Consider the following 26,231-nt stretch of genomic DNA (forward strand, 5'->3'; position numbering starts at 1 on the left):
CACCTACCTTGCAAATGTTCTAAAAATGTGTGCCTTGCAGCTTTGCATATCAATTGGAATTCTTTAGAATCTTTTTATTTAAAAAAAAATTTAAAAATCACAGCAATATTTCTGCAAAAGCAACAACAATAATAATTATACAGAAATTATGTAAAATGAATACCTTCATTATGCTATAAGATGACTTGTAGGCAGACTAGTCACACCTGTCTAATGCTACTGTGATTGCAGGAGGTTACGTTCTGGTTTCTTTTAAGGCCTGGTCATGTTTTAAGTTTTACAAATCATTGAACCATCCAGTAAGGTGGATCACCTTCACTGAAAGAAGTGAAGAAATAAAATTAGAATTTTGTTTGTTAGGCAGAGAGAAGAAGCAAGGGCAAAGTCGATAAACAAAACACAGTGCCATTACGCTCCATGACTAATATCCGTGGAGACTGTTGAGGTCAAGCCAGGGGAGACCAATATAGACCGAATGTGGCTCAAGCTGCCGTCTGCACTTGTTCATTTGTCAATAATGATTTTAGAACATGGTCGCTAATAAGGCATTATCAAAGCCTCTGCCTCCCCTGTCAGGTGATTTATGCCCGTTGAGATGACACCAACACAGAAAGGCTTGATAAAAGCACACTTCTATTGGAGCAAACAGGATGATGAATGAGCCGTGATGCTACCAGCTCATCTCATTATGGACTCCGGCTCGAGCCATTTAGCTAATGTTGCGAGTCACTGTGTGCCCAGGGATTATGCTGCAGGTTGGAAATTAATGACACACAAAATATATGCTATCGGGGTTAACCCTGCATAATGCAGGCGTGTAGGATTAACAGTACCTGTCACATGCGACCGTTGTTATCGGGAGGACAGCATCACAACACATGCTGCCCAAAAGAGACATTTGGTGTGCCGCACTGCACCCGGCCAGTTAGATTTTGTGCAACGGTCAAGAGCCACATCAGGACAAGGAGTGCGACCGATATCCGATCACGACATAGATGGAGTCAAATTTCGTTCCTTTTTCACAAGTGCCAGTTGCCCGCCACGCAGTCAGTTTCTGCGTTTTGGGAGCTGGGTGAAAGAGGGGAGGTGGTCAAAGCAGTCAGTTGTAGAGCAGTCATGGAGGCCAACTAAGGGGAAAAGTCACAGCGCAAGAAGTGCTTCCGCTCACAGCATCGCGGGTGACGGCAGGGAATAAACCGACATGATGTTTTCCAGCAACGCGCCCTTCGACCATCTCCAGCCTCACACTCTTTGGATGAGTTTCGTATGCTTCCTTGCTTGCTACCAGGATTCCGTTTACTCTGTTTGCTCCTGAGTAGAGAAACTCAGCAGAGGTAACATCTCGTTCGTCAGCATCGTCTCCGACACGTGCGTCAGGCATCCCCTCCAAAGTGGCCATCTAGGAGCTTCTGCTGAACATCTTTTCAGTTGCTCGGAAAAGGTAGACTTCCCCTCGGCGAGCTCGTCCGTTTCTACCCATCTAAGTGAAGCAATCCAATCTCATCCCGAAGCTCTCGCCCCTGACTCTGTCAGCCACCCAAGATTCATTAAAATGGGATTTCAGAATATTACGAGGAAAGCAGCCCCTTGAGACTCTATTTGCTCTTCTGCCCTCACATATAATTCTGTCAGACACCCCTTTCACGGTGGGTGGGAACGGTCCAGCCATCACAGTTTTATTACTGCGACCAGCTGCACCCTCTTTTTTTCCATAAAAGGTAATTACATCCAGCAGTAAGGAGTTAATTGATTGCTAATTAGATCAATCAGCACTTGAGCCTTGTCCCCTCCTAATGGACGGCTGACAGCAATCATGTGACCTGGAGGAGTGTCAAGGGGGAGTATGTGTGCACGTGGGTCGGGGCAAGCAGATGAGGCCTGGGGAGTGTGAGTGACATCACAAATCATTGGCGGGGGTCTCTCTCGAAGGTGGCCAAGCACAGAGCTACACAAACATGACTGATTCAATGGCGAATGTGAGGAAATGAGCTCTGAATGGGGGCCTCGTTGTCTGCCGCAGCCCCCTTTGCCGCATGCTTCACACAAAACTTTCTCATGCAAATGAGGATGGTCGGTGCCCCTCGCTTGCGCCAGCAATGAAAGGGAATCAGCAGAAGGAGGGAGGGGGGCAGAAAATCCCCCTAGGAACTGGTCAAGTCACCATCTGAAAAAGTAGAGAAGAAAATGAGAATTAAAGATGAGTGATCTCTCCCAGAGTGCTGTGCTCGCAATATGACAAGTTGGACATCTTTATTTTCCTGGGTCCCAAGGAAAATGCAGGTGAAGGGGAATTTGAAAAAGATTCTCACGCCGGTTGCTCGCGACACCTCTTACACCACCCACGCACTGTTTTAATATGAGTGAACTTTTGGCTAAGTCGTGAGATATGGTGATCTGCATCTGACGACGTGATCGCGGCACAGAAGATACTGGACAGTGAGACAAGTCCGATTCGGGACCAGCCGCTGTCAGCAAAAGCGAGTGATGTCACACCATGTGTGGAAGCAGGTTCTCTAAAATGAGTCAATCAAACATTATTCTTTCTTTTAAAGGCGAATCAATGCAACACAGTCTGTGGTTTCATGGATGTGCAAAACACACAGGAGGTGATTGGTTTCTTCTTTTCCTCTTTGTAGGCAGACAGAGTTGGACTGGAGGAAAGCCATTGTTTAGTCATACGGATTATGCAGAAGGGCTGGAGTCATGTGGCTATTGCCATGGTGACCCCGCATTGTATGCATGGGGATGTCAGTCCTCGCCGTACCTTTGGAACACAGAGCCAACAACAGTGAAGGAAATGCAGACATCCTTCTTTGTTTCGCACTTCAAAGCCAACACAGCACTAACAAAAGTACGGATGTGCCACCCCGTCCCGTCTGCAAACTATTCGCTTTCATATCTAGTCTAATCGGATTAGATCTAACTGCCGGAGCTCTTCTTCACATCTACTTATTTGTCGGATGCTTTTCAGAACAACTTACAAGGTTAAGATAATTGCTATGACTTTCCAATTTATACAGATAATTTATACAGAATTTTTTTACCGTATCAACTCTGGGTAAGTACCTTGCTGAGGATTTCTACGGTCGAAGGTGTGATTCGAACCTAGAACCTCCAAGTCGAAAGATAGCTTCTCTAACCGCTTCCAAACATTAGGCAGTCAAGAAATAATAGCGGATGTAGTTTCAAAACAAAAATGAGGTGAAATGAATGGTCAAAAAAGACACCAACAGAACGATTTTTCCGACTCCCGTATTGAAGGTCTGCCGGAACAACCGAGACTGACTGACACTAAGCGGGGTGGCTTTCTTACATGCACGGTGGGCAGACAAGCGGTGAAATTACCAGGAGATGAATTATGATAAGAAACCCCCAAGTCAGCACAGTGATTTCGAGCGACTATTCACGTATGGCCCTGCTGACATGCCACATGCCCATGGCCCGAGCACAGTGGGTGGCATGACCCACACAGCTGTCTGGGGATTTATCACCCCTGAGGTCAGAGGTTTACTGGAGTGCACCTCCAAAAAAAGACCCTCCATCCTGCACCTGCCAGGGGTTGGCAGGCGCAACGCTGGTTCCGGCTGACAGTCAGAATGACTCTGTCTGCCACTTGCACCTAGCGTGAGTCCATCCCGCCTCAGTCCATCGTCGAGCTGAGGCTAATAAGCAAATGCCAAAACAGTGGAATATCGATCATGGGCGTTCATCTAAACCCAGGCGTCGCTTCATAATTAAAGCACCTGAAAATGCCTCTGGTGTAATTGAGGTGGTGCTATAGCAGGGCTCAGCTCATTCATATCTGAACAGAAATAGCTCTTATTCGAGTCGTGCTTTTCCGAACGGAGGAATAAAAGCTGCGTGTAATTCTTTAAAAATGTCTGTGACGCACTGGTAATGGCAGTTCTCGAAGAAGCGGAAACCTCAGTTCCCATCTGTCCCCGTGGAAACCCACGGTTTGTTAGCACTCTTAACCAAAGGCACCCAGTGAAACATCGCTGTCTAGACGTCTCCCCTCGCGTCCCTCTGGTGTCCCTCCTCGCCATTGTTTGGTTTCCCTCATCCTTCCGCCCCGCCTGCGCCCCCACCCGCCCGGGGTAACGGCCATTGTCAGCAGACAATGCTCTGCCACAGCCGCTTCCTAAACTTGTAGGGGCATTGCAGCACCCCGCAAGCACCTCGCAATCTGATCGGCGGGGGGGGCCACCCTGAAACCAGTCATGCCAGTCAGGGGCCCAGCTCGAATGTGCAGGAGCATCCTCTGGAATGTCCTCCGCTCCAGTGAGCACAGACAGCGTGAGGATGCCAGAGTCCCACCAAACACACAGCGATGGGCAGGGCCGTTTCTGTGGGCCGTTTCCAAAGTTTCAAAAAGTTTGGGGAGTTCAGGGATGTCTGGGCTTCTCTGCTGTCCCTGTTGCCACCGTGACCCTAGAAGGACAAGCTGTCCGGAAAAATGGATGGATGGATGGATGGATGGATGGATGGATGGATGGAGTTCTCTCTTATTCTGTTTAATTCTGCATGCCTGTTAATAACATATGTAAGCGCTCAAAGATAAGATAAATGGCCCATTAGGTATCTGTTTGGCTTTGTATATTTTTATCATGACATATATCACTCTGGTATAGCATGTTATTATGTATGTTATGAACATGTATGTAAGATGTAGCATGATTATAATGTATAATATTCACATGCTGTAGTGTATATACAGTAAGTGTATATTTGCAAGCGCAGTTATGGTTGCACCAATGATATGTTTCTCAGACTTCTCCAGGCTTGGCCATGGCCGCAGAACACACACGTACTTGCACCCCCTCCCACCTCCGAATCTGTAGCTCTGCTGGTGCCCTTTCCTGGGGAAAGGAGAAGCCCTTGCTTATCACTAACTAATGACTACATCTTAACAGCACAGAGGAGGCGCCTTCATACAGTAATGTATTCAGAGGAGCTCAAAGCCTCTATTACAATGAGCAGCCAGACAATAAATAAGGACAATGGAAATGTTAATTTTGCTGCTATCATCCCCATAATTATTTGTTGTGACTGATAATTGCATTCTGTGCATTTTATATCAGCAATAACCTTCTGGCTGTGTTGTCTGGGGGGCTTGTTGAGTTTTCCTCCCTGAACACTTCCCTTTATTAAGACAAAGGAGACACCGAGCACATAACCTTTGTGATGCTGCCTCATTTTCCCTCTGTTCGAAAGAATAAATATTATAGATTAATTAATCCAATCTGATTATAATTTAATCACTTTACCTCTTGGGGTCATTAGGGACTTCATTCATTTTTTATTATCCATTTTGTATATTCATGTGACTGTCATTATTATTCTAAAGCATAAGCACGCTGTTTGCCAGCAAAATTCATGTCTTATTAATTACAAGCCCATGTCTCACACAAATGTACTGGAGGTGCGGGAGGCCTCGAAAAACCCAAGGAAGGTACATCTTTGCAGTCATTACATTTTTTGCATGTTTTTTCATGCTCTAGTGAGACAGTGCTTCTTTCTATGCACCATGCACATTTTACTGCTCGTTTTTCTGCAGTTATGAAAATGGGCATATACATGCGTCGAGATATAGGAGAAACGTTCCCACTATGCTACAGTTGACATCAGTTATAATCACAGCGCCGAGTGAATGAATTTCAAGAACACTGAATAAGACCAACACAAAAGAAAGACAAGTAAGCAGTTTAAAGGATATTCTCGTAAAAATGTGTTATGTGTAAAATGTGTCAACAAAACACTGTATGCAAAAATGAAGAGGTTAAACACACTTTGCTGAAAATTATGACTGTTCAGATTAGACACAAAGATACAGCTCCAATGTATTGATATTTATACATATATTTATGCATTTTAGGCAGTATGTTTCTATGACAAAGTGGCAAAATTGATGGTGCACTTTTTATTTTGAGAAGAATGCACTGGGAGATCAATGTAAACAAGGTATGGTGCCCATATGGCCCAGGCCAGATGGAGATTCCTCTGAGATGCTCCACTCACTGATGTACTCAAAGAATGTGCATCCCTCTCCCAGCTTACTTCCCATGTTCAATAAGGGCCATCCGTAGGCAAACCTGTGCTCGCGGAGCACATGTGGACAACACATTGCTGGTTTTATTGGTCTGTGCAGCCAGGTGGTCGAACAACTGCCCTTTTTCTCTGAGCAGTTAAATAAAGCTCTGGTTAAAGGGAAAATGCCGCAGTTTGGTTTTCTCCAAGCACTGGAGACACATACTGGGTGGGTGGTGGTATGCACTGCACTGTCCCTGTCTGACCATTGTTCTTCTATGATCACCATCAAAAACATGCTTTAATTTATTTATATATATATATATATATATATACTGTACATATACGTATGTATATATATATATATATATATATCTCCCCACAGGGGATGCGGTGGCGCAGTGGGTTGGACCGCAGTCCTGCTCTTCGGTGGGTCTGGGGTTCGAGTCCCGCTTGGGGTGCCTTGCGACGGACTGGCGTCCCGTCCTGGGTGTGTCCCCTTCCCCCTCCGGCCTTACGCCCTGTGTTGCCGGGTAGGCTCCGGTTTCCCGTGACCCCGTGAGGGACAAGCGGTTCTGAAAGTGTGTGTGTGTGTGTGTGTGTGTATATATCTCCCCACTCGCCCCCTTTTTTTGCGGGCGGTCTTATTCCTTCAAGCTCGGGTCCTCTACCAGAGGCCTGGGAGCTTGAGGGTTCTGCGCAGTATCTTAGCTGTTCCTAGGACCGCGCTCTTCTGGACAGAGATCTCGGATGTTCTTCCCGGGATCTGCTGGAGCCACTCTCCCAGCTTAGGGGTCACAGCCCCAAGTGTTCCGATTACCATGGGGACCACTGTTGCCTTCACCTTCCACATCTTTTCTAGCTCCTCTCTCAGTCCTTGGTATTTCTCAAGCTTCTCATGTTCTTTCTTTCTGATGTTGCCATCGCTTGGGATGGCGACATCTATCACTACGGCAATACATATATATATATATATATATATATATATATATGTATTCATTTCGAACTGCATATCATTTTCAGGCGACTAAAATATCAATATTCTGAGTTCCTTTAAAATAACAGCAATGCCTGAACTCATTCATATATCCAAATATTTCATATTAATATTTTAATATCTTCTTGATCCGTTTAACTGTTCATGCTGGCATTTTTCTACTGGCAGCTACATAAACGCGGTGACGTTCCGCTGCATGACTGTATCGCTGCACTGTGAGTCCATTTAGTATTGATCATTTGAGTCAAAGCTCAAGGTTGGTACAGCAGAGGCTGCCTTGTCACTGCGCAACAGGCTTCTTACCCACCCCCCACCCATTAAAAGCTTCTCTCCAAATGTGTTGTAGTGATGTGAGGCAGGTGCAATCCACTTCAGAGAAAAGTGTCAGTTCTGCAGCACTAGATAAGTAAGGAGGTACTATATGTACAGTACAGGGAAAAAGCCACACAAGTTTATGAGTGTGACGGTCCACCTCGATCTTGTCTGTACTGCATTTGCCCAGGACGAAGTGGAGAAGAGGAAGGTGTTACTAATTTAAGGCAGCTGTGCCGGCCAAGCAATCCGGGTGGTGGGTGAGGTGGGGTGGGGTGGGGTGGGGTGGGGTGGGGTTGGGGGACGCAGCTCAAAGTGAAAGAGCCAGGCTGGACTTGGCCATTGTGGTGTAACATGAACTGAAGGTGCAGGTGCAGTGCGCAAGGTGTCTGCTTCCTCTCACACGCGCTCCACGTTCTGTCCGTACGTTGTGCGCATTCCACTCCTATTTCTTCTCAGTCACTGTTTCCGCTGCTCTTCCCGCAGGATGGTAACCCAGAGGGTGAGGAATCGCTAAGAGTCCGCACCTAATTGATTTCCTACCTCCCACGTGCGAAACAGGTGGTACTGCCAGGAAAGCCATTTAAAACCCACTATGCGAACCTTCTCAGCAGGTCATGACCATTGACCTTTGACCCTTGCGGCACCTACACTGGCTGCCATGCAGTAAGGCTGACCATCTCTTGTTGTCAAGTAATCTCTGCGGTGGGTCCCCATGGTCTTTCAGGGCCTTAACAGAAAACACAGTGTAAAAATTTGGGAAAGGAACCAGGCAAAGCAGGAGTGTCAAGACTTTTTGACCGAGAGGCTCAATCGTTATTATGAACGACACCGAGGGCCACACATTTAAAAATCTTAATAGTCAAAATTGAAAAATTATTATTTATTTTATTGTATTTTATGCAATGTGTTCAAGTGTGTAACAGTATTATAATGTTATTGAATAAAGTTTAAAGTATGTATGTATGTATATTATTATTATCATTATTATTATGCATATTTTTACGGGCTACACATTATATACAACTGACCAAAAACTGGTAGTTCCCAACTGGGTCATCATGTACTTTTTAATCACACAGTTGCTTTAGCTTTGTTGGAGACACACAAGAAAGTGGCTCAGAAGTGCTTGTGAGTGAATGAAGAGCAAGAGAAGACAGTTGCTTTTTCCAGAGGAAGACTAGGGGCATTGTGAAAAATGTTATAAACAAAGAAAAATGTGCTGCTTTAAGATAAATACTAAAATATGCTTGCCTTATGTTTGTGTTGTATGTCAGAAAATGCATCATTTGTGTTGTTGTTTGTTTTCGGTGCTGAAACTGTGTCGATGCCACATTTGTCAATATTGCAGAAGCAGAAAGAGCATTGAAAGGCAGACCTGACCAGGGGTCAGAAAGGCAGGTATTCAGAGTGAACCACATGCTTTCTTGGTAAAGAGCAGTGTGAAAAATACGGGTGGTGTCATCGTTCCAACAGCGGCCTTTGGACCCCACAGCTGTGAGTTCAAATCCCACCTACACCTATAGTACCCAGGAGGAAGGTACTTATCTGGAAAGCTCTATAATGAAGTTACTCAGCTGTATAAGAGAGAAGTCATTTTAAGTACCGTAGTTTAACATCATAAGTTGCTTTGGAAAAAAGCATCAGCTAAAAATAGCCAGATTTTTGGAGAGCTCTATTCACAAAACATGCACCAAAATAAAATGACTAGAACAGACAAGTACAATGACTGCCCATATACGGTCCCACAGTGGTTACCCATCAATGGAACAGAAGATGTAGAGAAAATGTAAATAAAAGAAAACTAAGGAGAAAAAAATTCTTACTCAGACAGCTTAAAAAAGACATTTTATTCCTGGAGGGTTAAAGTATTCAGTAATAACTCTCTTTACTGGTTAAATTGAATGAAAAAAAGTCAATTTTTCTCTACATTTATACTTTGAAATTGTATGGTTTCATATTTGCATGTTCAAATATGAAACCATATATATAACCATATAATATGGGCAAATAATGACACTATCAGTGAACAATACCAGAAAATGTCAGTATAGAGCCAAAATATAAAGGAGGTTGAAAATATAAATTGAATTCTGCAAACAAAACTGCGGAAAAACATCCGAGCATCAAGGAAAAATTTATGATTGCAAATGACAGCAGCCCAACAGATGTCCAGATAATGAAATAACCAAATGTTTGGGACAAAACTAATTCACATTTTTCTTTTGGGGAGGGGGCATTCAAATAATTATTATGTTTGGAAAATTGCACTTTTTATTCAACGTGACCTGCAGATTTAAGGCCATGTCCTCATCTACTGGCTCTACGTTTTAGCAGTAAGTCAATCGTCCTTTTTCACCGATCCCTGTAAGCTATGCAAAGGCCTAAACAGGGCATTGATTTTCATACACATACACACACACACAGCCTCTCCATTCTCCACTTAGTGATCCCTGGTGCACCAGAAGAGCTCCAGCTCCATTGTGGGCCTGTGGGAAGAAAAGAGAGCTCCAGAGCTCCAGGAGATGCCAGCAGTATGAGTGCAAGGCAAAGCAGGGCTGGGTGAACACCTGCAGCGACCCCCTGGAGAACTGAGGCAACAAGTTTCATGAATTTGCAAATGTAAATGTATACATTTAACACTGCAGAGTAGTCAACTGCACTCCCATGTTACTGTAGTAAAGCCACATACCATAAGCACATACTGTATATGTTCAGTAGAGATTGTATATTTATAATAATACTTCTTCATATTCTATGAAAAAATATTTCATATTATAAACATATAAATTATGGAAAAAAGTCTGTGGTGCTTATTTATGTTTGAGTGTAAATGTGTGAATGTCAGTATTATGACATGCAAATTAAAAGTCATAATTTTGCGTTTTCGTTTGATCCGTGGTGCTCATTTTTATCAGCTGCGCGGGTGAGGCTAGACAGTTGTACATTCATATCCTTGTGAGGGATTTTTGTGATTTGTATCACTCAGTGCATATTCAAAGTGCAGGGCGTTTATTATAGTCTGCTGTCTATAGTATGAATGCACTGCGTTGGGTGTTGAGCTGCGGGACCCTTTCCCCACCCGTGTCCTGCACCTCATTGCCCGGCCGGCGCGAGCGTTGCATAACAATTGGTGATAAACAGCATTAAGGTGAAATTTATCATCATCACACTTTAATTACTGTGTGGGGGGGAGGGAAGTCAAAGCAGCAGCAAAAATGAATGACATCAAACAAGCAAACAAGATTCCACCCCCTTTATTGTCACAAGCCTTCGATCTTGAATGGAAATTGTGAGCAATATTAATTTTATTATGCAGCTACTCGTGTGACGAACATTGGTTCGTATGGTGGAAAGAAACAAACTGTACTTAAGCATCACACGTCTGCATCTAAGTGTCTCTTCCTGCTAATGCAATGAACGCACTGTATTTTCTATGAGATGTATGTTGCTATGGAGAAAAGCATCTGCTAAATGAATACATGTACATATAAATGTGAGCTTCTGAATGCAAGAGAAATGGCACGTCTGTCTGGGAAGTAGTTGAGGACAATTTGTCAAAAACATATTTTGTTTCTTACAAAATTTCACAGACAGACTAATTACAAAAGAACTGCCAATACAGGAGAATTATTAGTAGTGTAATAATGACACATTTTTTGTACTGTTCTTGGAGGATGAATCCAGATGAGATCCAGATTTGAACTTATATAATACATTCTGGTGTCCTTAACCATTACTCTACCTGCTTCTCTGCCGTTTGCCTGTCCATCCATCATTTTCAGTAAAGCAGACATCCAGTTAGGGTCGTGGTAATTCAAAACCGACCCCAGTAATCACAAGGGGGGAGCCATGTGTATCGCAGCATATTTATGCAGACATAAAATAAGGCTCATTGAGAGAGGTGAATGTGTTAGTTCTTATGTTTGTCATGCACTTATCTGATATTTTAAAAGACACCTCAGCTTTTCTTTAAAAGGAATGCAGTCATTTAGAAAACAATAAATTACTTTAAATTAAAATGCATGTACAGATTATCCTAAATTAAAAATCGCATTATGATGACTATTTACATTAATCTATCTTTCCTCTAAAGAGACTTACATTTCTAAGGTACTTACAGTTGTTCACCCATTCATAGGGCTAGGCAAAATGTAGTGGAGCAATTTAGGGTAAGAATCTCAGTTAAGGGTACTACTGCTGGAGGTAGGATTCAAACCTGCAACCTCAGGGTTCAAAGACACTAGCAGGTGCTCCACTTTAGGAGAGGCTTAGCGCTCACCCTGCACTCTTATTGTTGGTTGTGTCACGCAGACATATTTTGCAGCACTTTGTAAATTCCCAGTGCCTGACCATTCGCTGGGTCTGTCTGCCTTCTCCCAACAGGGGGAAGTGTCTCCTGCTGTCACGACAAGCATTAAACTCTCATGTGCGTTTCATTACTTTTGTAGTTAATATTTTTTTCTTCTTTTACGTTTGGTTATTATTATTTTTAAAATTCACTTTATTATTAAAATTATAACTGTCATTTTTACTGCTGTTGTGAATTACTTTTACGTTCTGCCAATCACATTTGATGAAATATTATGCAAGCATCTAAAGTCAAGGGACCTACAGTAAAATCCCTTAAGAGGTTCAAACCAACAACCTTCAGCGATGTGTGGTAGTAATTCATCATGCTTCCATAACTTTCTCTGAGAAATATCACATAACTGCATTTAATTTCCATTAACCATTCGTGCAGTGCGGGGTCACTATGGATTTACTTATTTTGTAACTTTATTTCATTAAAATTTCTTTAAAAATGCTCTGCTGGATGTGAAATACATGAAAATATTTTGTATTTTTCAAGGAATGTAGCATACCGAGGTGTGCTCTTTTCTGTCAAGATCTGTTTTTTTGTACTGCAGAGAAAAAGAAAAGAGACTGATTTACAACTAACACGACAAAGACATCGCCACACTCACCCAGTTCCTGTTACAGAAAGCCCACTCCTGTTCCTACAAAGCCTCTTCCAGAACGAAAAAGATTCCATGCCTTAATCTTCCCAAAAATGGTTGCGTAAGGATGACCTTTCACCTCTGGGAGATTTCACAGATTAAGCCACTATTTACGTCCAAGCCTCCTATTTAACTCCTTGATCCCTCTCTTTCCCTTCAAGTTAAATATGCATTTCCTAAGTTATCTATTAATTCCAGACCAAGCTATGCAACCTGGCTTAACCTTTGGCACCTCAGCGTTGCTGCATCCCTCGCCATGCACTAACTTCGGCGAGGGAGGAATGGGGGTGGAGTTCAGCTCTAAAAGACACAGAAGACCACAGCAATCCATTGTTGACTGACTTCTAATGAGTGTAGACTGGCTCCTGGCCCCAGGGAGGACCAGGACACGTGTTCCTGAACATTTATAACATCTGTCTGGACATCTAACTGGCAAGGCTCCAGGAAGGTTTAAGAAAAAACAAAACGCGTGTTTGGAGACCAGGCAATGATTCTCAAAATACATTTCTCACTTTCACTGAAATTCAATAAATTTTGAGTAACCTTTACAAAGGAGTTTTGTGGTCTCTTTGAGTTTGTTATGATATAGGTAGTATACGAGGAATTAACCTTCAAAGTCCAACCCTATAATTTGCATAATTTATATACAAGATGTGCTAGCTGAATTTTAATTATATTATATAATTTAAATTTATAAAATGTAGATCATGTCAATTTATTCACATTAACTTTTAAATGACCAGGTGATTTCTGAGCCAAAATGTTCTGTGCAGTGTTTTTTTAAAAACTGGCTGCAAAAGGAAAAAAGTTATGGATGTTCTGGTGTAACCATGTATTTCATTCTAAAGAAGTGTATATTTAAACGGAAGATTTGAGCATGGTTGACTTACCAAAAACTAAATGCTGGTATATACTGCTGACAACTCATGCATTCCAGCTGCAATTACATCTGTGTGTGAATGCTGTATATTCTGAAGTGACCATTTTAGGAATGAAAGCATGCATTTTCAATCCATGTACTAATTTAATTCATAAGTTAGGCCATGGGAAAGCTGGTAATGTAGTGGTTAGAGCTGCTGCCTTTGGATCCGAAGATCCCATATTCAATTCCCATCTCCAGCTGTAGTACCCTTGAGTGAGATGCTTACACTAAAATTACTCCAGTAAAATTACCTGGCTCTATAAATGGGTAAATAAATGTAAGTAGCTAAACTGTGCAAGTTGCTTTGGAGAACATTGTCAGCTAAATGGGGGAAAAAATTAAGGCTATCACTAGCAAGACTCATTGCTTGGGTGTAAAGTCTCAGAAGTGTGGTACCTTGATGAAGAAAGCTACAGTAACTGTGGGAAAGGGAGAAATTCAGCTCAGGCTCACATTATGATATTGTTATATACTGTAATATTGCTATATTATTGTTACTGGTATATTACCTGCTACCCCAAAGAGCTGTGCTCCGTAACAGCAATTTAAGCACCATTTCAAGTTCCTGAACTGAAGAAAATTGAAACACTGTTTTAATGAACCCAATAGTCTTATGGTTCCCAAAGGCAGTAGCAGAAGCATCCTGAGTTCAAGGGTAGTTTAAAGTGCTCTCTGCTCCTGTTGACCATATTCCCAATTGTGATGGGCCTTGCCTAACCTTCGCTAGGAATTGCTTTGTTTTCCCTTGTTGCCAGAGGATTTGGCAGAAGCTTTTTGTGGATGTAGTGAATGAGTGGGTACTCATCTGTGCTGGATGGATTTGTCTGCCCAGCTTTGAGGCACACCAGTGATTATGTCTGGGCTTATCTGACAGTGTGAGAGCAGATCACAATGAACAGAGTTCAATAAAGGTTTAAAAGATTTTTACATAACCGAGTCCTGTATTATTTTTATGGTTTGTGTGCAGTCACCAAGACAACAAAAACTGACAACTTCCCATGAAAGCAAAAATGGCAAAGCAAGGCACTGGTTCAGGCAGCTGAGAATCTATCAGAGTGCAATAAAAAGCCTCCAAGCAATGTCTGCAGTACCCCTGACCATAGAGGCAAAGCTGCAACAGATTCGGAAGGATGCAGTTGTGCCTCAGAGTGTCAGTGCCATTCTTGAACACATCAAGGGTAAAACTGTGCTCAAGGACTGTACAAGTCTACAATTCCACAAAGCATGTCTAATGCTTAATGCTATCCGGCTACTGGTGGAAAGGGAGCTGGACCAATTGGAAGATGATAGGATACTCAAAGGTTCATTGGAGTCTACAGGCAATACCAGTTGTGGCTGTCAAGAAAAAAGGCATGGTGAGACTCTGGAGATTTAAAGGTATCAAGAAACCCAGTGTTGCAGGTCAAACAGTATCTCTTGCCACTAAGAGAAGACATTTTTGCTGTCAGGAGGAGAGCGCTTTTCCCAGATTGATCTCACCAACGACTATATCCATATGGCAGTGGACCACTCCAAAGTGTTCACTGACTCCATGTGAACGGTTCAGTCAGAATCTGTTTGGCAGAAAGTTTACTCTCATCATAGATCACCAGCCATTGAGTTCAAAATTTAACCCTCAGAACCAAATACTAGTAGCTGCTGCTACTAGAATGCAGCTCTGGCCATTGCTCTTGAGTGGACATTCTTATAAAATTGAGTACAGGCACACAGCTTGTCACAGCAACGCAGACATCTGACCTACCTTAGGGCACACTTAATGTACTGGGAAAGGAAAGAACTGTAGGCATGTTTTCATTTGTACAGGTTGAAGACATGCCTGTAGGAGCTGACATGCTAAAATCCCGCACTAAGCATGACAGGATTCCTTTGCAGGAATTCAAGGCAATGCACAAGGGTTAGACCAATAAGCCTAAGACATTGCTATCTGAATACTGTTCAAAGTGAGATTAACTGCTCTTGAACTCTGGTTCTATGATGTATTACTTAAGGATGATTCCCTCAAAGTTAAGACCCAGATTTCCTAGAAAAGCTGCATACGAGCCATTTTGGCATAGAGAACATGAAGGCACCAGCCAGAAGTTCCGTGTGATATCCAGGAATAGACACCAAGCTACAGCAGCTGGCAACACATTGCTCAGGATGCCAGCTGGTGCAAAATGAGCCAGCTGCACCTGTAGGAATGGCTGTCATTGCTGTTGCAATGTACTGCACCAGGCCATTCATGGGAACAATGTTCTGAGTGGCCAGAGGTTTTTGTGTTGAGCTGAATCTGTTCTATAACATTCTTATACGTTGAACTGTTGAAGAACTTGTTTGACAGAACAGGTGTCCTACACCAGCTTGAGTGACAACAGCCCTCAGTCTGCAGCTGCCAAAGTTCAAATGTTCTTGCAGAAGAACACCATTCGACATATCACTTCTCCCATGTTGCATCTGGTGAGTGGATTGCAAAATGCCTCAGATGAGTCCGAAGAGCTTTGACAAACAAGAAGCTAAAACTTCAGCAGATGTCAATTGTTTGCTTGCCTATCAGAATACAATTCATGCCACAACACAGCCTTCTGCAGTGTTTCTGGGTTGATCAAGATTACCTGCTACAGTCAGACCTCAAGGGCAAAGGACAGGGCAGACAAATCATATGAAGTTGAAAGGCTACAGGTGAGCAGATTCATAAATTTGCTGTCAAACAGATATACAGAAGCCCATAAATGGGTTATTGTGCATTGCTACAGTGAAAGAGACTAGACCCCTTATCTGGTGGAAGGTATACAAAGTAGAAGTTCTCAGGTGTTTGGCAGCATTATGCGAATCAGTTGAAGAGATCAGGATTGGCTAAAGATGAGGAGCTTCCACACTGCTTCTTCTCCAGAAGGAACAGCATCATCATCATTTCCACAGCTCACGTACAGTGTTCTAGTACCTCATCTGATACCTCCTTCCTGACAACAACAGTGCAAAACCTTGCCAATAACAAGTGTATGATGGAGAGATGCATTATCGAGTACGCATCTTGAAACCATCGCAAAGACTGGTAGAAACTAGCAAAGACTTAAGTATACAGCTGAATACATATTTGGATCACTGGTCTTCAAATTACTAACGGTAAGTGAAAGATCTCAGTGGAGGGGACACTTTTCCTTTTGTTACTGAGTTCAGTTCAGCTGGGCTGCTATGTATAAGAATGTTGTATAATAGATTCAGCTGGAGCCTGTTGCCTCTCTGAGGAGAGAATCAAGCCCAGCAGTAGCAAGAGGAGAGAAGGGAAGCAGAGTTATGGGTGATACTGTGTTGAATCATGCTGCCAAGCTGTGTCCTGAGCCATTAGATTGTCATTAACAGGCACAGGAATGAAATATGTGTGCTGGATGAGATGGGATAGGATCCGGGTGCAGGATTGCCACCACATGTCTGCAGCACATTAGATTCATCTCCCTGCTAAGCCTGAGGTGTCTGCTTTTCGTCACAAGTCAGTGTGTGTGCTCAGGACCAGCAGTTACATGAGATGTCTGGCTCAGCAGCAAACAGACAGGGCTGTGGGTGTAGTGGTTAACCCTCATGCAGCAATGTCAGTGTCACCATTCTTCAGCCCCCCCCAACTCACTGTGTTTCTTATGTCTAATACTACTTTGAATAGCTTTTGGATATGGGTGGAATGGTGGCAGTGAGTAGAGCTGCTGTCTTACACCTGGAGTGCTCTGGATTAGGTTCAAATAGAGTTCAGTCTGTCACTGAAGCACATATCTTTGGCCTTGGTTTGTGGGAGGAAACCAGAGCACCCAGAGAAAACCCATGCAAATATGAGTACTCCAGAGTGAGCAGGACTTGAACCCCTGATTAAACATACATTCTAGGCTTCATGAGGGACTGCTCTACGTGGTATACATTCAGTCATTTAGCAGACACTTTTCCCCAAACAGTGTACATCTTAAATGCAATTACATGAGCAGAAGGAGAAACTTGGATGTAGATATTTGATTCTAAAGCACAGTAAAATTTATCACATTCAACCATACCAAGCAGTCAGTACACATCACACAAGCAGTTGCATAAAGGTTTAACTATAATTTACCAGATTTACCAGTTTTTAATAAAAACTATTCAACAATACTAGGTAAATCTTAAATGGACTAAGCCACACCCCTTCCCCAATCACACTGCTCTTTTAAAATATGTTAATCTGCAACAGTGTCTTATTAGCAACTAATACATCAATAATGCAAGTATCAATTGTTGGATTGATGCTAATGTAATGCACACATTGTATTTTCTATGACATGTACATCACTTTGGAGAAAAGTATCTGCAAAATAGATAAATGTAAATGCCGATCATACTAAATTTGAGTAATTATTAAAAGCTTGAGCATTTTCCTTCATTTGTCACTTCAGTATCATTGTCAAGCACTGAGCTGCAGTAAGATTTCTAAAAAATATTTAAAAAAAAACAATTTAGTTACTAGGAAGTCATGCATTTATTTAAGAGTTACCTACCTGCTTGATAAACACTGACATTCATTCATTCGACATACACAGGACAAGATGTTAGAACCCATGCACAAATACAAGTACTGCACACAAAGACCCAGCCCTGCCAACTTCACCATGAAGCCACAGAGACAGACATCCATGTATTGCCATCATACATCTCCATGACTCAAGACCAAGCAGCTTTATCTCCTCCCCATCAACCACAGGGTGCCAACAGGGCCATTTCATTGAAGTTGTCAAGTGGGCACCTCCCTTTGTCAGTGTTTCACCGAATTAGGCCCACGACCCCTCAAGAAGGCTAACAGTGCGGTGTGGCATCCCAGATCCACCCTCCACACGTTAGATGCCCTTCACCTCCAACAAATGCAATAAATCCACAAACTCAACCACCCCAGTTAAACAATACTGCACCCACCATACATACCATCAAATGCTGCAAATGCACCAACTCCACAAATTTAAAGGAACCCAACGAAAAAGGCCACACCTCCTTACTTACCAACAACTGCCTCCCATTGCTGGCCACCTGCCACTAATCTTAACAGCCACTATACACCTCTCTCCGACATGCAACCCCAACTACGCTGCTCTCTTCTCAACCACAACCACTGATTTGCCATCTCAGCAGCCTCAGACAGCTCCTTCACTGCCACTCTTCACGAATGGCCTCTAACCAACTGAAGATATATTTACCTTTAATATATTTATCAGGGGGGTCCGGTGGCGCAGTGGGTTGGACCACAGTCCTGCTGTCCGGTGGGTCTGGGGTTCAAGTCCCGCTTGGGATGCCTTGCGACGGACTGGCGTCCCGTCCTAGGTGTGTTCCCTCCCCCTCTGGCCTTACGCCCCTGTGTTCCCGGGTAGGCTCCGGTTCCCCGTGACCCCGTATGGGACAAGCGGTTCTGAAAATGTGTGTGTGTGTGTGTATATTTATCAGATGCTTTTTATACAGCTGGGTCATTGTTACAGGAGTAATTTAGAGCAAGTACTTGTATCAAGGTTGGTTTCGAACCCCAGTCCTTTATTCGAAAGGCATGTAATTTCAAACAGCATCTAGTAGTTAGTGACAATTTTATGCAGGCAGTCTGGACTATAAAATACAGAATGAAGAGTGTCATTTTGTCCAGTAAAAATGATAAAAGCAATCTTATAGAATTATACTGAAACAGATGATTTTTAAAAAGTTTTCTTTTTTGTTCAGCAAAGCTAATGTGATGACAATTTGTGATTGTTTCAAATATAACAGTTGTTAATTGACTTCCAAATTTTAAAATATGCCAAAACAAATCATATTAAGATCCGTAAAAGTGCAAAAATGTGATTTTTCACTGTTTGCAGATAGAGCTGATTACTTGGATGCCCTTCTGCATGCAAGGTCAGAATGGATCCAGACAATGATTCTTAGAGTCAGCATGCAGAAGAAGATGATGTTGCCCTGCCGGTAAACCATCAAAAGACAAAACAGCAGGACTTGTGGATTTAGTTCGTTTTTCGCAGCATCGTGAACAGGATGGGGAGACATCAATGGGTGCCACTTTGTTAGCTGTTCATAAGTATTTTAATACATGATGGTCTGAAACTACATTTTCATGTATCCACTCCAGGATATATATGGCTATCATCCCCAGAATAAGTTTCCTCTAAAGAATATCTAGGGATAGGGTTCTTCTGCTTCCAAGATCTCTTCTGATTTCTGGCTATGCACTGGGCTACAGTTCCTTCAATTGAGTTTTTGTCTATTTTTTTTAGCTTGAAACACTAGAGACAAAACAAGAATGTCCATGTATACAGTAAAGCTGTAATGAGAGTAGTCAGAAAATAAGTCAGGCTTCTTTGGAGCAACACTACTGTCAGTCTTTATGGTGTTTTATTGAATCCATAAAGATGTTTATCATTTCAACACAAACATCCCAAGAGAGTCATGAGGGAAGAGTGAAAAGTACAGTGGGAGGGATTTTGTCTGGCAACAGTGGTTGGTTACCAGATGGGTGGAGTCAGTTCTGCAGAACTCATGACGTCTCTGCCACACATGGGTGTGAAGACCAGAAAGGGACGTTGGTGGCTCGCACTCTACTGTCTACCATTACAGCATTCCAGAATGGGAGGAAAAAAAAAGAAAAACATTAAGCAAAAATGTTTAATTATTGCTTGTGGGCTGTGTTTTAAAATTATAAATATAACCATAAATCTTCCAGAAATTAATTTTGTGACTAAGATATGGCAAACACCACATTGAATTCAGTGTACATGTTAAGTGGGCCCTAGGCAGCAACAAGTTTCAAAACAAAACAAAGGGATTCCATTTTTATTTGAGAGCCAAGGATGAAACTGGAAAATATCTATTACTAGAGCTTCAAACGAATTTCTATTCTGCCGGGGAAAGTTGTGTCAAAAATAGATGAGCTATGCTGCCCTCAGCTTACATCTATGTTTATTCATCCACTGACACTTTTTCCTGAAGTGTCTTCAAATGAGATGTTTGGACATTGAACTACTTACAGGTACTGATCTATTTCTCCATCTGGTTAATTTTACTGGAAAAATTCAGAGTAAAACCCTTGATCAGTGGTACTAGGGCAGAAAGTGAGACTCAAAGCTGACAGCTCTAATCACAACACTACCTGCTGCCCCTCAAGCAAAGTTTACTAATGTCAGAAGTGATGAGGTCATGTACCATTTTTACGGGTTCATTCATTTTGACTAGTGTAAAAGCAGTTTGTTTTTTAAGGGCTGTCTTTGATTTCATCTGAAATCACCACATTTTTCACTAAATGAAGAAGATATTGGAAAATAACTACTTCCATATGCAGTTAGTGCAGTTGTGTGGTGGTTCAGTAATTGAACAACATTTGCAGCTTGTTCCATATATATTTTCCTTTGTCAGAGAAGACATTCGAAGAAACATTGTGTAATAGAAATCCAAAAAAAAAAAAAAAAAAAACTGAAGGCAAGTGCTGTAAAACTGACGACAAATAAAATGGAGCACATGTTCTCTAAAGTTGCATCACATTCGCAGATAATCCCTGACACTGTGGAAATGGGGTTAGTTATGGAGGATTATTTGGGGACAGCACATTTCCTTGGGCAAAGCCTAGCGAGAAACCCGAATTTTAAAATTGTATTTTTCCCTTTTCCCCATTCTGGCACTGCAAGGCAGGAGCCACCCACAGAGCCACAAAAACAAAGAGATAAATAAAGTGATCCTCAGTTGTTAGCAGCCTCCTCCAGCGGGGGAATCCAGAGTGCGTGGAAGAATGTGACTCCACATCAGAAATAGACCACAATTGGTGGTTCTGTCAGTTCGAGGTTTTCTCCTCCCCCCACCCCCCTCGGCTCGGGTAAGATCACGGAAGAGATGGATTGTCATTGGTCTAAATGCTCGGAGGTGGAATAATGAGAGCCAAGGACCCATGTTGTTCTGGGGTTGTGGGGCACATTTAAGAGGGTGGCATGCAGCCGGGAACATCACAGACGCCGCATCCAGCCTGAAAAGTTCACAGCTGAGCATGTGAGTGCATTCGCTATTTAATGAGAAACACCATTCACCAAGGAAACCGCAACATCGCCGAGTTTTCCATCTCCTGCATTTATTTATTGGCAAACTGGGTCTTAAACAGACAACAACAACAAAAAAAAGAAACATATTTGTCATTGATGTTAAACCATCTGACTTCCAGTTTTCTAAACTTCTGTTTGTCCAAAGTCATAAGACTGTGCGTGTGATCAGCACTTAGTTCATTGCTTCAATCTCCGATTCATCACCACTTTGTTTTGTTCGGACGCAAACGCAAACACAGCAGTGCGGGACCTCCCTAAGAAGCCACCCAGGGTGACCATTGTTTAGCACAGGTGCCCTCCTGGGGAGCACATGGATCGTTGGATTCATTTATGGATTATGATGATTAAGTGGTAACTGCAGAAGCAGGTCAGTCCAAGAGGCTGTAATGCATTAGAGGGATTTGTAACTGGCTTCACACTGTCAATGGACTCCTTCCATTGCTGTTTTAAAGAAAGCCCTACAGATGTTTTGGGTGTGATGCATCGTGACGTGACCTTACGGTAACTACTTGTCTTGCTTCTCTTCCCAGAAGCACCAATGCAGTTGGAAACCCTGTTCTTGCAAACCTGAGAGAGCGTGTCCTCAGAAGCACACACACACACACACACACACACACACACACAGTAAAAGCAGCATGCTTTTTCTTCGTCTCCTGGTATGGGACCCAGATGCTCAATGCTAAAATGTGACTTTAAAGTTAAAAATAGAATATTACCCTCAGAGAGGATGGTTAGCGCTATCTGCTAGTTGTGCTTTTTCCCCGGTGGTGGGACAAATAGTTGTGTTGAACATTCACGATCGCTTTCACAGCATAAATGCACACACACGCCCGCAAATGCGACAAGCAAACAGCTGATGACTAAATTACTCGCACGCATATTGGGAGAAACTTAGGCATCCTATAAACAAGTTTTGATTAACACCATCAACATGGTGCAAGAAGCTCGCCAGCAAGCTCCCCGAATGAAGGTTTAACAAGCCTACAGCAGGCAGAAAAAGCTAATATGAAGAGTGTGATGTCAGCGACAGTTTGTCCCACATGTTTTTTATAAGGTTCCAGCAGTAGGAGACTGGCTTTGATTCCTTTTCCTGGTTGGTTCATGGGGGAGGGAATGACTTAGTGGCAGCACTAGACAAGAACATCTTGATCATCTTGTCAGGGATCAGTGGCAGATGGCCTCTATAAACCATGTTTTTTACCAGTGTATCTCGTTGCTTTGCTGCAGCAAGGCGCAGAAGATTCAGTACAAGGACAGCACAGACCTGCTGACAAAGTGAAATCGTCAAGGACGTTAAAATGTTCTCATCTTTGCAATGAAAACAGTCTGATGTGTAAGATTAATAAAACATGCACGTTTCATAATTTTCTAACAGTATGTCTTAATTGTAAAATTCCCAATGTTCATTTGCTTTCAGATTTGTCAGAACTGTATTTCACGTGTGGTCAAGTAAATTATCACAGTATTACCGCAGGAGTTTTCTGTTCATTTGATGTACTAACATGAATTATATTCTGAAGTTATTTTGCTCACGGCCTAAAGCAAATTGGCTCCCTTCACTGATGAACTCGAAATTTGCCGTACTGAGTGTTCCCATTTTCAGCTGAATAGTGAAAAATACAACGTGAAAAATGTTTCGGAGTAGAAACGAGTTGACTCACTGTTTGTCCACGTTACTTAAGGCACAGCTGCTGTACCCGATTACATTTTTGTGTAATTCCTAGGGCCGGTTTTTGAAATACACCAGTGTCTTGAATCGTTAATATTTATTTTAATATAACAGATTTTCATTTCCAGGCAAGATGAGTGATCTACATTTATTCATTTAGCTGACACTTTTCTCCAAAATGACTTAAAACATTTATCTATCTACAATTACTTACCCATTCATACAGAAGTGTAACTTTTTTTTTTTTTCAATAGGAGTAATTTCAGGGTAAATATTTTGTGCAATGGTCCTACAGCCAAAGGCAAGATTCAAACCTGCAACCTCTGGGGCCAAAAGCAGCAGCTCTAACCACTCTGGTACCAGCTGTCCGCGATACTGACTTTAGCATTGTCAGCCAGTGACTAACAGCAGTCCTCCTAAAGAGGGTTTATATCGACATGTCAGCACAGAAAGGTGGAATTCATGGGGTACCAGGGTATCTACATGCATCTCACTTAGAGGGACTTGTGAGATCAATAGAGACTTAGAAGTGTTGTGACTAGATTTCACCAATACACACACACAATGTCTTCAACCACTTGTCCCGAGCAAGGTCACAGCTAACCGTGGCCTAACCCAGCAACACAGGGCACAAGACTTGAGGAGACACACCCATGACAGGATGCCAGTCCACCACAAAGCACCCCAAGCAGGACATGAACCCCAGACCCACCACACAGCAGGTCCCAACCAAACCCACTCCACCACCATGCCTCCGATTTCATCAATACTTACGGCTTAATTCATACAATCTGGTGGAGATGGTATTCGAGCAGTACCACCTCACATGCAAGATCAAGGCCCAGACTGGAGAAGGAGACAGTTACAGGCTGGACTGTCTCCATGATCCAATTTGCTCTACGTCTCATTTTTCTTGCCTTGCGGTGGCAAGGAACGTGCTTGTGAAGTTGCTGGAGTTCCACAAATTATCAGATATCTAACAGCCACACATGAACAGACATGGACAATCTGACAGTGAGTCCATTTGTCCATCCCAGGATGCAGGTGAATTGCACAAGGGCAGGAGAAGCTTATCACATGGGCTTGGGTCAGTTTGAAGCCTTCAAAGTGATGCAATGAGGATGGGAGAGCCTACTCATGCTTCCCTTTTCCATAGGGAACACACTGATTCCATGGATCTTGAAGATGCCAGAGACAAAACCGTTTATGTTTATTCATTTACCAAGCACTTTTCTCCAAAGCAACTTACAATGAACACTATACAGTATTTAAATGACATCTTTCTCATCCAAAGTGAAATACAATGCTGGATACACTACCTGCTGTCATGTTTGCAGAGAGGCGACGGACCCGATTGCAAGGTGCACAGTTTATTAGCAAGCGTGGGCAGGCAAGGGACAGGTGAAATATCATAGTCAACAGTGGACAGGCAGTAGGTCATCGAGGAGCACGTGTCGTTTCGAGGAAAATCCAAGGTCGTAGTCGGGAGCAAAGCCGTTGGGTTAGGAAACCAGGGAGAAGCAAGCACAAGGTAAGAAGACAAGGGAACAGGGAAACCGGGGAACTCGTAGAAACTTGCTGGTGCTGAGGTTGCGGTGTGCTCAACTGAGGTTCCGCGATTGGATGTGTTTGATGCAGCCTTTTTATACCCCTGCAGGTGCGTCTGCTTTGTGCGGGGGCGTGACACCTACAGTCAGCGAGTCAGCGAGTCATCCACAGGCAGGAGTGACACACTCATCTCTTACACAAACACAATATGGGATATTTAATCCTGGATATTTCAGATCTTGAGGTAAACCACGCAAATACAGAGAGAACATACAAATCCCACACAGACTAAGGGAGGATCTCACCCATGTCTCCTCACACCATCCAGATGCTGTAGGATAACAGTGCTACTTGCTGCACCACAGCCCCCCCATACTGTACCCATACTGTACCAATACCGTACCCGTAGCAGCTTGAGCGACACACAGGCGATTTGTAGAACTTGCAGGGGTAACTAGCCACAGTGGACAAGCCAGGACTTGGCTTTATCACTATGGGGTCCCGCTACGACTCTCTGACCCCTTGTGGCCTTTAGATTCTATTGTGAGAGTTGAAATTTGTCATATGGACTGATGTGCGTAACAGAAGAGTCCGTAGAGGTTTCTCCTTTGACGAAACTCATACGGCTACTGCACAGTTTGAAGAACATTCGTAGCAGTTTGCGTTACATAATGTTGAGTAAAAATATGCTCAGTTCTTTAGACAGCCGAAGTTGGTTTTCGGCAGTGGACCTGTTCTCGGCTGTGAGACGTTGCCTATAAAATGTCCTGCAGCTGCCAGTCTTGAGCCCTTGACCCATTTGTGTCTCCGGGCAGCTCATTAGCGGCACGCTCCAGTTCAGTAATGAAGTGAATCATCAAGTGGGACACACACACACACACATACACTCCCAGGCAGTTGTTAGCGGCGGAAAAATACGGCTGAGAACGCGAGGCTTGTCCTCCATACAGCAAGAGCGAGGAGGATACTGTCTGGCAGGTGATTTTTTTCAGCCAAGTGAATTTCGCTGTGTCTGTTCATAGTAAACACACTCATCAGCACAGTAGTCTGTCCCAGGAGAAAAAGCATGTTTGACATTATTAATTGGCTTTTCTGTGTAACAAGTCAGATAGATGAAAAGGTTTATCAAGCTGAAATAATTCATTCTGCCTGAAATTGCTGACAGTTCTGTTCTTCTGGGAAAAAAGGACTACTTTCATTTTTCTTTTCCTCTTCCACTACCATCGAGACAGTGTTCTTCCAACTGGAAAGGCAGAAAGGTGGCAAAAACGTGAAATGTCAAAGAAATTTAATTGTAAAGAATTTAATTAACTTTAAGCGGCACAGATTGAAAGGGGTCCATTTTTATCTTGCACGGCTACAATGGGCAGAGATTAGTGGTTCACATTATGCTACTAATGTGCTATATATTTAATACAATTAACTCAGAATTAGAGGGGAAATTATGTATTTAAACAAGATCATGCACTGTTGCTCATATCTCTTTAATCACTTCTGATATCAATTGGTACTTTGGGTTCCATAATTACTATAATTAATGCTTTTGTGAACATAAACTCATATAATATGCGGTGAAAGTCTAAGTGTACCTGAAGCTGAACAATGAGCATTTTTGCCCGTTTCAGTAAAACTTCAAACTTTGCAGAAGAACTTTTGTCACAGCTTTAAATATCATAGATGGGTTAAATCACACTGGCCTGAGAACTTTTAA

The sequence above is a fragment of the Scleropages formosus genome, chromosome 1, assembly GCF_900964775.1.
Source record: "Scleropages formosus chromosome 1, fSclFor1.1, whole genome shotgun sequence".
NCBI classification, from domain to species: domain Eukaryota; kingdom Metazoa; phylum Chordata; class Actinopteri; order Osteoglossiformes; family Osteoglossidae; genus Scleropages; species Scleropages formosus.